This window comes from Chiloscyllium plagiosum, chromosome 4 (assembly GCF_004010195.1).
Source record: "Chiloscyllium plagiosum isolate BGI_BamShark_2017 chromosome 4, ASM401019v2, whole genome shotgun sequence".
In the NCBI taxonomy this organism is placed as follows: domain Eukaryota; kingdom Metazoa; phylum Chordata; class Chondrichthyes; order Orectolobiformes; family Hemiscylliidae; genus Chiloscyllium; species Chiloscyllium plagiosum.
In genome coordinates, this window is record NC_057713.1 from 134883803 (window position 1) to 134889802 (window position 6000).

At 42.4% G+C, this 6000-nt stretch overlaps 1 protein-coding gene across 2 annotated transcripts in view; it reads right to left on the reverse strand.

The window, feature by feature from the left end:
• Nucleotides 1-6000, reverse strand: part of LOC122549455 (sodium/potassium-transporting ATPase subunit beta-1-interacting protein 3-like) — a 475134-nt gene that overhangs the window by 181197 nt on the left and 287937 nt on the right. The gene's annotated exons all lie outside the window — the stretch shown is intronic.

The following is a 6000-nucleotide window of genomic DNA, read 5'->3' on the forward strand; positions in this document are numbered from 1 at the left end:
TACAGATTCTTAGGAATTGGGCGACAGGTTTAGACAGTGGATTTGGATCGGCTCAGGCTTGGAGGGCCGAAGGGCCTGTTCCTGGGCTGTAAATTTTCTTTGTTCTCTTTGTTCTTTGTTAGTGGCTTACAATAGGTGGTCTGTAATGGCAGACAATGTGATAACAAGGCCTGGTGTGTGTGGTAGGGGCTAGGACATCGGGGAGTTCAGGCCCTAACATTATTGATCACGATATTGAATCCAGAGGCCTGCAGGGTCCCGAAGTGGAAAATGAGGCGGTGTTCTTCCAGCTTACGCTGAGCTTCACTGGAGCCCTGCAGCAAGCCTGAGACAGAGATAGTGGCCAAGGAACAGAGTGGGGTGTTAATGTGGCAGGTAACTGGAAGCTCAGGGTCATTTCTGCAGGCAGAATGTAGATGTTCTGTGAAGCTGTCACCTAGTCTACGTTTCATTTCCCCCATTGTAGAGAAGATCACATAGAGAAGAGCAGCGAATGCAGTATACTAGATTGTGGGCAGTGCAGGTAAAGTGCTGTTTCACCTGGAAGGTATATTTGGGCCCTTGGATACAGAGGAGGGAGGAGGTAAATGGTCAGGTGTTACACTTTCAACAGTTGCATGATAAGGTGCCTTGGAGCTGGGGCAGCGTTGGGAATGAAGGAAGAGTGGACCAGAGTGTCCTGGATAGAACGGTCCCTGCGGAAGGCAGACAAGGGAGGGACGAGAATGTGTGTCTGGTGATGGCATCTCGCTGGAGGGGGTGAAAATGGCGGCTAATGATCTTTTGGATGTTGGTGCTGGTGAGATTTTAGGTAAGGACAAGGGGAACCCTATCGCTGTTGCAGGAGGGAAGAGAGGGGTTGAGGGTGAAAGAGTGGGAGATGGGTCCCAGTTGAGGGCCCTGTCGGCAACAGTTGAGGAAGAAGATGGATATTTCTGAGGCTCATTGAAGTTGGCCTCGTTGGAACATATGTGATGGAGATGGAGGAACTGGGGGAATGGATTGGAGTCTTTACAGAAAGCAGAGTGTGAGGATGTATAGTTCAGCTGGCTGTGGGAGTTGATGGGGTTATGGTGGTAAATTTTAGTGGCAAATCTATCCCCAGAAATGGAAACAGATGTCGAGGAAAGGAGTAATCAGAGATGGACCAGCTTGTAATACTTCTGTAATACTTCAGGATATGTGGGTCACTGGACTCGGAAGGTTAACTCTGCTCTCTCCCCACAGATGCTGACAGAACTGCTTAGTTTCAGTTTATGTTCCAATGTACTTTGTATTTTCAGATTGTACCCATGTACTTTAGCATGCTTGGTCCTCAAAACCAACATCCTAGTTCTCTGCAACACATTTATTGTGTTATCTTTTCCTCGGGTAAGATGTACTTGCAGCACTCTACGTATCTGCTTTAAAACCTACGCACGTTAGCATTTGCTAAAGAAAATATTTCCTACAGCTCAGCATCTAAAGCACACACGTTGGCACTATCTCAGTTTGCTTTGTGTCAGTATCAGATCAAACAAGAGAGTATTCTCAGTCAGGCTGACCTTCCCCTGCAAGAAAGAAGGAAGTGTGTTAGTAACGGTTTCATGAAGTGTTAAGGAATGCATTTGTCTTCTTCACGTAGCTGGCATGTTGTGTGCAAGATGTGAGGGGGAGAAAGTGGGATCTGTGTTCACGATGAGTGAGTGTGTGAGAAGGAGATGAACTGAAATGCATGCACTGATTGCATTAGAATGTGAAGAAGCAGATGGCATGGGAAGGGTGGGGTGTGTGTACACGTGTGTTATTATGTGCATGTGTGTTTATGTGTGCGAGTGACATGTATGCACGTGTGCGCAAACAGCCACAAGGGAAGCACTGCACCCTGTGAAGGTGGAGGTGTGACAGGTGAGAGCAAACACACAGATGTTGAAAGCTCTGGTGAGAGCATTGTGCAACCAGGTTTGAGCCAACCTACTCATTTGTTGGAGGAAAGATTCTTTGCCTGCTGGGAATGCCCAATGGAACGGTGCTGTCCACAGCCATGATGGCAGCTTCTGGTGCTTCCAAGACAACACTCAGCCATTGCTGCACAGCTTTCTTCAAAATCATGTCATTATCTCCAGCAACAACACAACTGTGCCTACAGCGGCCCAGAACAACACAGGCTAGCTTCAAACAGTGGAAGCATGTATCAATAACTCCATAAGGATCATGATGCATGCAGCTAAAGAACAGTGTGGTCGACACTGTTTGCACACAGCAATTATAATAACAAGCAGACAGCAGGGAATTGGCATTCTGCATACAATATATGGAACAAAGACTGGGTAGGTGTGCATTATGTACCCTACAGCCTTTGCTAATCTAGGCATCTCTAGCGGAGCAGCATTTAGAAAATCTTACAGACTTGATTCATAAATGCAGCTAAAATAATCCAGAGCCGACAATCAGTTTTATTTAATTTTTAACTTAAAAGAATGGCTACTCTATTTGACAGCAATCAATTAAACCAGAATACATAAGTAGAGGTTTAGAGGAATATGGGCCAAATGCTGGCAAATGGTACTAGATTAATTTAGGATATCTGGTCACATGGCTGAGTTGGACCGAAGGGTCTGTTTCCGTGCTGTACATCTCTATGACAATGACAAGCAGGGAGAATTTCAGAGATATAAGAGTCGATACATATCAAAATCTTCAGTTTCACACCATCTCGTACAGATTTAATGTGAAAGTAAATCTTTAGGATACCTGTGTGCCTTACATTGTTCCTCTCTGTAACAATGCTTCAAGAAATTATTTGTATTACTCCAGAAGGAGAAATTCTCTTAGTACAATAAGCTGGGAGGACAACCAGATGTACACCACATTGTTCACCTCTAAACAAATGTTCTACTGCTGTATATAGCTACATCACTTTAATATTCATTGGAGAGCAATCTCTGAATGACCATCAGTGGTCAAACCTGCATGATTGGTCATTACATAACAAGTAAAGGCCAATACAACTCATTCCATAATAAATGTTCACACCATGAGTTATTGTAACCTAGCTCCACTTTATTTTAAATTAATTTACTTTCAAAAGTACCTGGAGAATCTTCAAGATTGTCTGTCAAAAGCCTTGATCAGAAATTATGTTTCAAATTGGCCAACCTGCACATTAGCTCCAATTAATTAATTAAGGCGACAACATTTGATATATAAGTTAATCTACCACTATATATACAAAATGGTTTATCTTGTGAGAAGAAAGATAGAATATCTGTGAGTGACTCTGGTCTGAAAAATGTCAGATGGAGTTGAATCTGGATAAATACAAGGTATTTATTTTGGCACGACAAAAAAAAAGGAGGGCTTATACAGTTCATGGTAACCCCTTGGCTAGTGTTGTAGAACAGAGGGACCATAAGACCACAAGACATAGGAGCAGAAATTAAGCCATTCAGCCCATTGGGTCTGCTCCACCATTCAATCATGGCTGAGAACTTTCTCAACCCCATTCACCTGATTTCTTCCCTGGAAACTCAAGAACCTCACTAATTCAAGAACCTATCTATTTCCATCTTAAATATACTCAATAACCTAGCCTCCACAGCCTTCTGTGACAATGAATTCCATAGATTCATCACTCTCTGGCTGAAGAAGTTTCTCTTTATTTCCATTCTAAAAGTTTTCCCCTCACTCTAAGACTGTACCTTTTGGTCCTAGTCTCTCCTACCAATGGAAACATCTTCCCAATTTCTACTCTATCCAAGCCATTTAGTATTCTGTATGTTTCAATTAGATTGCCCCTCATCCTTCTAACCTCCATCGAATATAGACCCAGAGACCTCAAACATTCCTGATATGTTAAGCTTTTCATTCCTGGGATCATTCTCGTGAACCTCCTCTGAACACACTCCAGGGCCAATACATCCTTCCTGAGATATGGGGGCCAAAGCTCTCCCATTTAGCTAGATAGCAGAGATTTTCAGGATTAGGACTCACCGGGTATACTCTGGATTCTGCAATTCATATCATTTCTGAAAAGGTCAGCAGCATTGTATGGGATATAACTCGTTAAAACAAAACTGACAGTGTTTGACTTTAGTTTCCAATTTCATGTTGTATTTGGCAGAAACGAGGATTCATGCCTGAAGTTGGAGTTGATCTGACTTGACCCAATTTGGAAAATAAATTAGGACACTTTCAGAGAAGGACACATTGCAGTAATGCCTATTATATCCACAAAAACACTTATACAGTATCCCCGTGAATTCAGGTTCATATGAACCAAAAATAGACAATGTGACAAAAAGACATTTAGGTGCAACAAGGCTGCTTGACTATGGAGGAGACGCAGGTTTCTAGCATGAGACTATTCAACTCCTAATTACAGAGCTCATTCTTCCAATCCAAGGGTAGCTGACAGCAGTAAACTTGAGGAATGTTGTCACTGATTGATCTAGCATTACAGTTTATGTGGGGTTGGTTAGCTCTAATTGTCTAGTCTTGACTAGTTGTCTGGACAGCTAGTTTACCTGGGATGCCAACAGCACAGGTTCAATTCCTACACTGGTGGAGATGACGGTGAAAGACTCTCTTTCTCAACTTCTCCATAGTCTGAGGCATGGTGACCCTCAGGTTTAACTCAATAAAAATTGTCTCTCTCTGATGAGGGGGGCAGCTCTGTAGTCAGAGGAAAAAGTGGAAAGGCTACAAAATTTCCGCACACAAAGTACATCAGAAGCAATAAATAAGTGTAGATGCATCGCTGTAAGCCAAAACTGACAAGCTGTAGAAAATAACCCCCAACTTTGAACTGAAGCGGAAAACAATGGCAAACTAGCTGGAGGCCAATCACAAAACTATACAACCAGTGAAAGGGTCTTGGTCAAATATCATCAAACCTTAGGAGGGCGATCGAGTATTGATGGTATGTTTGTTGTGAGTGTAACCGGTTCCTGAGGGCAGCTCAAAATCGAAGCTTTTTTTCAGTGGTATAATCTTGCTGGATATTGTCAGCTTCCCAAATCCCAGCTATAATCACCCCTAATAAAACACTCTGCCATTTCAATACTGCTCTACCAATCTAAAACTCAATTTCAATTCATTAATTTACATGGCTTTCTAACTTTGCATTAAATTAATTAAGTTGGCCCACTTAAAACTGACACACCGAGCAGCACAAAAACATTAACGCTGCAGGCAGGCACGTTCTTATTGTTGCAATGCTGTTTCATGTCAACTGTCAAACATTTCATTTTCAATAATTCAGAAGCATCCGCACCATGATCAACCATGCTGTCCCTCATGTAAAGGCACAGACAGTAATAGGATACCTGACTGAGCAGATGTGCTTTAGATTAATGTCTTATCTGTACCTCAGTATTTACCAACTCCAAATGTCAGCAGTATTTGCACTCTTTCCCCAAATGTCAAGGACACTCAGTGCTCTCAAGGTAAAATTATACAGCCATTATTCTCAAAGGAAAACTGCAGGTCACAACCTTTCTCAAGAGAATAAATCAGACAGATTGCTCTTCTTATTAGTTTGCATGCTAAAGAAAGTTGGCAGTAAACAAACTGAAAACAACAAATGCTGGTGATCACAGCAGGTCAGGCAGCATTCATGGAGAGAGAGCAAGCTAACATTAGTTAGAGATTAAGTTCAAACCAGGCAAGTTGACTCTGACTGGTTAGGGCATTGCCATGGGTCACAATAAGGATTAATAGTTTTCATAGCTACCTCCCCAATAAAAACGGTGGAATGTGTAGACATATTTCTTTCGTGAATTAAAGGCAGGGTCTTGTATGTGAACATACATTGCTCCTGACATGTGAAAATGAACCATGCTGTCTGCTCAATTGATTGTCTTCAACTGGTTTCTGGTATAGTACTTAGCCCAATCGGGATTGGTTAATAATTGTTATAGGCAAAAGTGAGGACTGCAGATGCTGAAAATCAGAGGTCAGATTAGAGTGGTGCTGGAAAAGCACAGCAGGTCAGGCAGCATCCGAGGAGCAGGAAAATCG